Source organism: Callithrix jacchus, chromosome 7 (assembly GCF_049354715.1).
Source record: "Callithrix jacchus isolate 240 chromosome 7, calJac240_pri, whole genome shotgun sequence".
Lineage (NCBI taxonomy): Eukaryota > Metazoa > Chordata > Mammalia > Primates > Cebidae > Callithrix > Callithrix jacchus.
Window position 1 is genome coordinate 125,578,615 of NC_133508.1, and position 11,151 is coordinate 125,589,765.

Genomic DNA, 11,151 nt, shown 5'->3' on the forward strand with positions numbered 1-11,151 from the left:
TATGTCTTCTGGATACTCCCAGGATGGGTAAGCAGAACCGATGTGATAAATCCCCCTCTAAAATGCCAGAGTGGTACAAGGAAATGTGTGAGTACACAGCCTAGAGAGCATGGGACAGAGGATGGCATTTTAAAATTAAAACAAACAGAACTCACAGGTGAAGTTTTTAACAATAAAGTGCTTTAATCCTCACTGTACTAATTCTATCAAACCATAGTTACAAACCACAAAACATAAGAACTCAGCTTCTCCTTTTGATTGAATATAGTCTTTCCAAGTTTGGGACATCTCAGTGCCTTTCACAATAATTCTCCCTATCTTTAACAGAGTGACATAAGTCTCCCCTCCACCACCATTTTTTTAGCAAGAGTTAAGCACCAACAAATATAAATGAGCCACAGCTCACAGATGAAGGGCTTGATTGTCTTTTTAGACACTGGCATGAATCAAAGCCAAAAAGAGGAAAGTGTCAAAGTCCAGCATTGACACTATCAACAAATCTAGAAGAAAATGGAATTCTATATTTAAAATGTCATTAACTATGATATTAATTGAACCAGAATATAAAAATACAAAAAATTATAAAATTTTTACCCAAATACCCTTTCTAATAGTTTTGCCTTGCCGCTTCAGTATACAGAGTAATACAGAGCTGGTTTTCTTTAAAACATTAAACTTGTAAACCTTCAAATAAATAAAAATCATCTGGGAAAATGATTTGCATATTATACAGTTTAAGTGCTAAGACTGCAATGGCTTTGCCTCCTAGGCTAGCGCATTTGAAATATAAACATATTTCAATTTATCTTAGTGAATACTGTTTACATCTGCATTCTGATAACATATAAGGCTATTTTCCTTGGAATTTTTTGGAAACATTTGGGGTGTTTTACATAATAAAAAGGCAAACCAAAGAGGTTTTTTTCCCCCTTCACTTACAGGCAGACTTTAGGTTCATGAATATTGGTATCTATGAGTCACTATATATCATTCAAGAACTAATAAACAAAGGTCAAATTTTGAATATTAAACATTAGTTTTTAAATTCCAATTGACACCTACCAATGCATATACCACATTTATTTTAATTATGTATTTAAGTTATATAATTATATATGATGATCCACTAGACCAGTGGCCCCCAAACTTTTTGGCACCAGGGACTGGTTTTGTGAAAGACAATTTTTTTCATGGACTTGGGTTGGGAGTGGGCAGGCATTAGATTCTCATATGGAACACACAACTTACATCCCTCACATACACAGTTCACATGCCTCATTTCACGGGATCCTTCCAGATTTCCTTCAAGATGGCTGCACTAGTTTATACCTCCATCAGCAGTTCATAGAAGTTCTCATTTCTCCACATTCTTGCCAACACTTGATATTATGAACTTTTTAATCCTTGCCAATTTGATAGCTATAAAATGATATCTCACAGTTATAGGCTGAGCAGCATTTCTTATAATTGGCTTGTTAAAAATTTCTCCGTCTTGGAATTGTTTATTATATCCTTTATCTATTTTTTCCTTTTGGATCTTGTGTTTGTGATAGTCATTTGCAGGAGTTTATTACATAATCTAGATTTCTTTTTTAATTTTAGATATTATAAGAACTTTTCTCAATCTACAGTATGTCTTTAATTTAGCTATGGTATTCTTAATTTACAAAAGCATCTTTAATTTTGATTTTGTCAAATCCACAAGATTTTCCCCTTTGATTTATTTTTGTGGACCCTTTTTGAAATGCTCTCTACTCCAAAATTACAAAGAAAATATTCAATATTTTCTTCTACTAGTATATAGTTTTGTCTTTCATGTAGAGAGCTTTCATCCATTTGGTATATATTTTTTTATACAAAGTAGAAAATTCCACTTTAATTTTTCACATTAAAATAATCCATTCTTTCTCCATTGATTTGTGATATCACCTCTGTTATAACCATAATCTAATATATATAGTGTGTATATAAAAACGTATACATACATACATACGTAAGTACATACACAAGCTTACCACAAAACCATAGAAAAAAATGGAACCAAGAGATCAATGGAAGATATGTACTTACCTCTCTCTGCACTGGTTCCATTTTTGGCATACGGTTCCACAGTTGTTTGGTATGCTTTACAATCTGATAGGGTATACTCTCTGAATTAGTAAGAGTTCTATAGAGAAACAGAACGAATAAGATGTGTAGGGATACACATAAAAGGAGATTTCTTCGTGAATTTGCCCATGCATTTATAAAGGCCAAGGAGTTCTATGACATGCCAACTGCAAGATGGAGACACAGGAAAGCTGCTGGTTTAATTAAGTTTGAGCCCAGAGGCCTAAGAACCAGGAAAGCTGATGATGTAACTCTCATCTGAAAACGAAGGGCCTGAGAATCAAAGAGGGCACTGGTGTGCATCCCCAGAGTCTCAAGGGCAAGAGATTCTTTGTGCAAGTGCAGGAGAAGATGGATGTTCCAGCTCAAGGATAGGAACAGTTTGCCCATCTTCTACTCTTTTGTTCTATTCAGGCCTTCAATGGATTGGGTAATGCCCGTCTACATTGGTGAGGGCGGGACTTCTTTACTCAGTCTACTTATTCAAATGGTAATGTCTTCCAGAAACACCCTCATAGATACACCCCAAAATAATGGTTTACCAGCTATCTAGATATACCTTAGCTTAATAAAGTTGACACAAAAAATTAACCATCATGCTCTCACCAACTTTTCTCTTAGTTTTTAAAATTGTTTAGTTAACTTATTTTTTCCCACATAAATTGCATTGGTGTCTTATTTTCTAGTTAGAGGTTGCTGCTGAAGGGATGCTACTGATTTTTGTTGCAAAGATTGCTAACATTCTAGTCTTGCTCCCATTTTCAAAAGGAAAATGTTTAATATTTTTCCAAGGAACATGACACTTGCTGTATTTTTTCAGTGGATAGACTTTATTAATTTAACAAATTTTCTTCTATTCTTATTTTTTGATAGATTTATTTAATAAGTATTGAGAACTTACTGTGTAATAGTCACTGTTCTAGAACCTGCAGACACACAGTGAAAAAAACAAACATTAAATCCTTGCACTCAAAGATATTATGGTAAGAGAAACAAACAAACAAACAAATAAAAAAATCAAAATAATTAAGTCACATAGTAAAATATATTAGATGCTGAAGTAGCACAGTTTCTGGGCCCTTCCCCCAAGTCCAATCCCACTTAGAAAAGTACAAGATATTGAAAAAACCACTAGGGCATTGCTGGGAAAGGGAATATTATGTTGAACTTGTTCGTGTGGAACAGCAGCATTAGCCTGAAGCAGGCAGCTGCTGGGTAGGACTACAGAATAAGAAGGTAAAAGAGAGAAGACTTTTTGGGGGTTCTGTTCTTGATTTCCCTTTCATTTTGCTTCTGCTTAGCCTCATTGCTCCCATATCTTCATGACTCAGACTTCTGGTCCAGGTATTCTCAGAGGTTAAGTCAGAGCAATACAAAAGTTTCATGCTTGTGAGCCACTGTAAGAAACAGGCAAGAACTTCAAACAAGTGACTTTTCACTCTTTCCCCTCTAAACCCTCAGGGCTGGCAAATTACAATCTATGCATGTCTCTTCCTGAAGTTGCTTCTCCCTGGTGTGCAAGGTATGAAGATCTGATCTAAGGAATTGCTTAGGTTTCTTCACCCTACACCAAACACACACACACACACACACACACACACACACACACACACACCTGTACAAACTGACATCTTTGGGGCTGACTTTAACAAGGACCTGGCCTTTCCCTATTGGCATTATCTAACAGCATAGCTGGTACTTCCAGGTGAAAAGAACTGGCAAGCCCAAATAAGACAGTTAAGGAGCACCGTTATTTCAATATGTTGCAATACATATACAATTAGAAGGAGAAATATTAGAACAGACAGACCAAGATTTTGAAATTGAAAAGCATGTTAAAATACATAAAAAGATATTAGTAGTACAGAGCAAAAACACTAAGAAAGTGGCAGGAAGAGAAGAGTTGATAATTTCAAATAGGGTGTCCAGGAATGGATTCACTAGAAAGGTAACATTTCTCCTCTAAAAGACTCCTAGATTTAGGACTCCTAGTTTCAAGTTGCAAGCACTGCTATACACCAACAATGACCAACCTGAGAATCAAATTAAGAACTCAATCCCTTCTACAATAGCTGCAAATAAAATTAAGTACTAGAAATATATTTAACCAAGGAAGTGAAAAATCTTTACACAGAGAACTCCAAAACACTGCTTAAAGAAATCATAGATGACAAAAATGGAAATATATCCCATGCTCTTGGACTGGTAGAATCAATATTGTGAAAATGACCATATTGCCCAAAGAAATCTGTAATTCAATACAATTCCTATCAAAATACCAATATCATTTTTCAAAGAATTAGAAAATACAAACCTAAAATTCACATAGACCCAAAAAAGCCCGAATAACCAAAGCAATCCTAAACAAAAAGATCAAATCTGGAGGCATCACTTAACCTGACTTCAAAATTATACCACAAGGCTGTAGTAACCAAAACAGCATGGTACTGGTATTAAAGTAGATACATAGACCAATGGGACAGAATAGAAATCCTAGAAATAAAGCCAAATACAACCAACTGATCTTCAATAAATCATATGAAAACTTAAAATTGGAGAAAGAACACTTCATTCAATAAATGGTTCTGGGAAAACTGGTTAGCCATATGTAGAAGAAAGAAACTGGATCCCTGTTTCTCATCATATACAAAAATCAACTCAAGATAGATTAAAGACTTAAATCTAAAACCTGAATCATAAAAATTCCAGAAGAAAATATAGGAAAACCTTTCCTGGACATTGGCCTAGGCAAAGAGTTTATAACAGAGACCCTAAATGCAAATGCAACAACAACAGCAACAACAAAAATGGGACCTATTTAAACTAAAAAGCTCTGTACAGCAAAAGAAATAATGATCAGAGTAAACAGACAACCCAAAGAATGGGAGAAAATATTTACAAACTATGCAACTGACAAAGGATTAAAATCCAGGATCTACAAGTAACTCAAACAAATCGGCAATAAATAAAACACATAATACCATTAAAAAGTGGACAAATTGGCTTGCAGCCTCCCCACCCCTCCCACAGCTCTCAACCCCAGGATTCCCCCAGCTCGCCTGCTTGCCATGGCCAGCAAGGAAGCTTTCAACGATGCAGTGGAAGAACAAGTGATCAATGAGAAGTGCAAAATGTGGAAAAAGAACACTTCTTTTCTTTATGATTTGGTGATGAACCACACTCTGGAGTGGCCCAGCCTAACTGCCCAGTGGCTTCCAGATGTAACCAGACCAGAAGGGAAAGATTTCAGCATTCATTGACTTGTCCTGGGGACACATACATTGGATGAACAAAACCATCCCGTTATAGCCAGCGTGCAAGTCCCTAATGATGATGCTCAGTTTGATGTGTCACACTATGACAGTAAGGAAGGAGAATTTGGAGGTTTTGGTTCAGTTAGTGGAAAAATTGAATAGAATTCAAGATCAACCATGAAGGAGAATTAACAGGGCTCGTTACATGCCCCAGAACCCTTGTACCATTGCAACAAAGACTTACCAGTGATGTTCTTGTCTTTGACTATACAAAACATCCTTCTAAACCAGATCCTTCTGGAGAATGCAACCCAAACTTACGTCTCCTTGGACATCAGAAGGAAGGCTATGGGCTTTCTTGGAACCCAAATCTCAGTGGGCACTTGCTTAGTGCTTCAGATGACCATACCATCTGCCTGTGAGATATCAGTGCCATTCCAAAGGAGGGAAAAGTGGTGGATGCGAAGACCATCTTTACAGGGCATACAGCAGTAGTAGAAGATGTTTCCTAGCATCTGCTCCATGAGTCTCTGTTTGGGTCAGTTGCTGATGATCAGATACTTATGACATGGGATACTCGTTCAAACAATACTTCCAAACCAAGCCACTCAGTTGACACTCACACTGCTGAGGTGAACTGCTTCTCTTTCTATCCTTATAGTGAGTTCATTCTTCCCACAGGATCAGCTGGCAAGACTGTTGCCTTGTGGGATCTGAGATAACTGAAACTTAAGTTGCATTCCTTTGAATCACATAAGGATGAACTATTCCAGCTTCAGTGGTCACCTCACAATGAGACTATTTTGGCTTCCAGTGGTACTGATCACAGACTGAATGTCTGGGATTTAAGTAAAATTGGAGAGAAACAATCCCCAGAAGATGGAGAAGACGGGCCACCAGAGTTGTTGTTTATTCATGGCGGTCATACTGCCAAGATATCTGATTTCTCCTGGAATCCCAGTGAGCCTTGGGTGATTTGTTCTGTATCAGAAGACAATATTGTCCAAGTGTGGCAAGTGGCAGAGAACATTTATAATGATGAAGACCCTGAAGGAAGTGGATCAGGAAGAACAAGGGTCCTAGATATATATGTCTTTACTTGTGATTTTAGACTCCCCTTTTTTCTTCTCAACCCTGAGAGTGATTTAACACTGGTTTTGAGACACAGACTTTGTTCAGCTATCCCTCTATATTATAGGTACCACTAATAATGCTATTAGCCCAAACAGTAGGTATTTCCTAAATGTTAATGGCAGAGGGGCTTGATTCAGCAAAGTCACAGACTTACATTGAAATTTTCTTCAGGAATTTTCTAGTAACAAACCCAGGTCTAAAGTAGCTGCAGAAAGGGGAATTTTTCTTATGCTATATCCCCAAGTTTTTCAGACTCCTTTAAGTAAAGGCTAGAGTGAGTGAAGAATGAAGTAGGTGTCTGAGCCATGAAGTATAAACACTGAAAGATGTCACTTTGATTCAGGAAATAGGGGAGATTCAAGTCATATAGATTCCTACTCAAATCTTGACACCTGACTTTGCAGGATGCACATTTTCATATATAGACCAGTTACTTCTTGGTTTCTTCAGCTAAGTCAAAACTACATGTTCCTCTTTCCCCATATATTTTTGCTCATCAGTGCATTTCTTGAGCTGTTTCCATGTTGTTTCTTTTCTTTCTGTGAAATGGTGATTTGTTTGTTTGTTTGTTTAACTTGGGACCACCAAGTTGTAAAGATATATGTTTTTACCTGACAGTTATAGCACAAGTAGACTGTCAGGTTGAGAAGAGTGAATCAATTCTCTTGAGTGAATCAAGTGAATACAAAAACAACTTGTATTTGTTTTAAAAATTAAATTAAATTAAATTTTTAGTTGGGAAGGGATAACATGGGGAGAAATGCCAGATATAGGGGATGGGAGGAAAGAAGCAAACCACATTGCCATGTATGTACCTATGCAACAATCTTGCATGTTCTTCACATGTGCCCCAAAACCTAAAATGCAATATGTATTTTTTTTAAAAATTAAATTAATTCTTGATAAAAGTTGCTTTTTTTTTAGGAATTAGTCCTTGACCACTAGTTTGATACCATCTCCATTTTGGGTGGCCTGTTTCACCAGCAGGCCTATTACTCTCCAGGACTAACTGTGTATGTGCTTAAAATGGAATAAATTGCTTTTCCACATTAAAAAAAAGTGGGCAAATCACATGAATAGACATTTCTCAAAAAAAGATATATAAATGGCCAACGAACATGAAGAAATGTTCAGTATCACCAGGGAATCATCAGGGAAATACAAATTAAAACTGCAATGAGATATCACTTTACCCCAACCAGAATTACCATTATTAAAAAGTCAAAAAACAACAGATTTTGGTGTGGATGTGTTGACAAATAAACACTTATACACTACTGATGGGAACCTAAATTAGTACAACCTCTATGGAAAACAGTTTGGAGATTTTTTAAAGAACTAAAAGTAGAGCTACCATTTGATCCAACAATACCACTAATAGATATCTACCCAAAGGAAAAGAAGTAATTACATCAAAAAGACACCTGCACATGTTTACTGCAGCAAAATTCACAATGGCAAAGCTATTGAACCAACCTAAATGCCCATCAACCAATGACTGCATAAAGAAAATGTGGTATACATATACCATAGGACACTATTCAGCCATAAAAAAGGAACAATATAATGTTTTGCAGCAACTTGGATACAACTGGAAGCCAATAATCTAAGTGAAGTAACTCAGGAAAGGAAAACCAAATACCATATGTTCTCACTTATAAGTGGTAGCTAAGTAGGAACAGCAAGGTATATAGAGCAGTATAATGGACATTGGAGATTCAGAAGGGGGCAGGGTGGAAGCAGGGTGAGAGATTAAAAACTACGTATTGGGTGCAATGTATATGCCTTGGGTGATGGGTGAACTAAAATCTCAGACTTCACCACTATACAATTTATTTAAGTAACAAAGAACCCACTTGTACCTGTAAAGTTATTGAAATAAAAATTTTTTAAAGACCAAAATAAATGGAGGAAGTTTGCTCTGTGTATAACTGGTTGGAGAGCAAAGCAATCCATGCTGGGGAAAGTCAAGTGCTGAGTGGGAGGAAGACAGGGGAGGAAGTGGTAGAACATGAGGCCCATAAAGTAAGAAGGCAGACCAAAGGGGTCTTAGAGGCCACCATCAGAACTTGGCGTTCTTTTTTTCTAATTTTTTAATTCTCATTTTTATGAATACATAGTAGGTATATATATTTATGGGGTACATAAGATATCTTAATGCTGGCAAACAGTGTATAATAATTCCATCAGCTAAACTGGGTATCCATCTCTGCAGCAAGCATTCATCATTTTTGTGTTACAAACATTCCAATTGTACTTGCTTTGATTCTGAGGGAGTGAAGAAAGCCATTGGAGGGTTTGAGCTGAGGAGTAGCATTATCCAACTTATGCTTTAACAGGATGATTCTGTTAAAAATATAATGTAGGCTGGACACAGTGGCTCATGCCTGTAATCCTAGCACTTCAGGAGGCCAAGGCAGGTGGATCATGAGGTCAGGAGATCGACCCAGTACTTCAGGAGGCCAACACAGGCAGATTACAAGGTCAGGAGATAGAGACCATCCTGGCCAACATGGTGAAACCCCATCTCTACTAAAAAGAAAATACAAAAATTAGCCAGGTATGGTGGTGGGTGCCTGTAATCCCAGCTACCGGGAGGCTGAGGCAGGAGAATCGCTTGAACCTGGGAGGCGGAGGTTGTACTGAGCCAAGATCACGCAATTGTGCTCCAGCCTGGCAACAGAGTGAGACTCCGTCTCAAACAAAAAACAGAATGTAGAGGAGAGGAGGTTGATAACAGAAAGACCGTCGAACAGACTACTCCAGGTGAAATGATGGCAACTTGGGCTGCAGTGGTCACAGTAGAAGTGTCCAGAAATAGATTCTGGATGGAATGGAGGAAAAGAGTGGCCATTTACTGATTTAGGGAACAATAAGAGAGAATCAGGTTTTGGACAAAGTACCAGGAACTCATTTCTGGATATGTTAATTCTGAGAATGTTTATAAAACTTCCAAATGTAGATGTCAATTATGCAGATGGATGTAGAAATTTTGTAGTTCAGATCAAACATCTGAATCAGTTATAAAAGTGTTGGAAGTGATATGATATTAAAGAACTTAAATGTTCTTTAATGTGATGAATTAAATGAATAGATTATCTGAGTTTGAACAATCATTTTATTCCTGGGATTAAAAAGTACTTGCTCATGACATATACGTTTTAATATAATGTAATATTTAGTTAGCTAATATTTTATATGGGATATTTGTATTTATGTCCATGAATGATATTGGCCTATTAGCCTCTTTTCTTGATCTCTCTTTATCAAGTGTTGGTAATGATATTTTAGTTATGGCATAAAATGAATCTGGTAGCTTTTCCTCTTTTGCTATATTCTAGAACAACTTGTATAAGATAGAGTCTAGGCTGTATGGGCCAAGAAAAGAACTTGGGTTTTATTCTAAATATCATGGGAAGGCATCAAAGAGTTTTGACCAAAATAATGACAAAATTCAATTAATATTTTAAAGAGATTAATTTGACTATGAGATGGAGAATAAATTAGAGGGAGCTATTGCAATAATCCAGGTGAGACATGATGATGCCTTAGATTAGAATCATTGTAGATATGATGGAAGAAAGTAGATTGATTCATAATATTTGGAGAATAAGATTGGTGACTGTATATGTATACTTGAATTTTTAAAAAAAGAAGTGGCAACTATTGTGACTCCTTAAAATCCAAGATAATCATCTGAGAGCACAATAGCTGCAGCAGACACAAGCCATCTTTAGCTATCCCTACTCCAACTATAAATTAAATGTATCCATGATATTAAAATTGGCATTAACCTAAGTAGGACTGATCACAAATCTCCCAATAATATAGTTCATGCTTGTGAGAAGATACGTATCAGTGCATTTTACATTATCACCAAGTATACATAATAATTTCAAAAAACTCTTGACCGGAATTTTTTAATTTAAAAAAATCCTGTTTATTTTTGTCAAGCAGGAAGATCCAGCTATCAGTCCCAGGTTGATAGCAGAGAAAGATGGCAACCTTTTGAGGATGGCAAAGATAACAATGTCAACACTAGAAGTAGAAGCCCACAGACTTCATCCCACTGCATCACCTATGGGCACAGAGTCACCAAGAAGAACACACGAGGTACTGGTTAAAACAAAACTTTGCTCATGCAAGGAAGAAAACACAGCAAGATCAGCATCTGTGGAATTCACTGGTCTTCCATGACTAGCAAACCCTTCCCGAGAGGGATGTACTGCATGTCACCCATCTCATGATGCTTGTGAAAACCTCTTTTTGTTCATTTTTCCTGGGGAAGAAAGAGGGGTAAGGCAAATATAGGTACCATATCACACACACACATATGCACTACAAAACAGTTTGCTGTGTAAACAGAACATGGACAGATTTTCTCCTAATAAGGAAGAAGAGTCTGGAAATAAGCAGCAGCACCACCCCAGCCTTGACATAAGAGGGTATGTAGAGGCCTGGGGTCCGGGTCCAGGATACAGACTGGGCAATCCTAGGGTGGGGCAGCAGACGGCACAATGGCTGATTCCTCAACAATTTTTATAGCAAGCCCCTATTTATTCTAACTTTTCCATTCTTAAGTGCTTTTAACATGTACATCACAAGAACTACTAATAGGAAATCACAAAACACCATTGAGAAAATGCTATTCTAG

The 11,151-nt window shown here is 36.9% G+C and overlaps 1 pseudogene; it reads left to right on the plus strand.

The window, feature by feature from the left end:
- Positions 1-5,177: 5,177 nt before the first annotated feature.
- LOC100894247 (histone-binding protein RBBP4 pseudogene) lies at positions 5,178-6,571 on the plus strand (annotated as a pseudogene).
- The last annotated feature ends 4,580 nt before the right edge of the window (positions 6,572-11,151 follow it).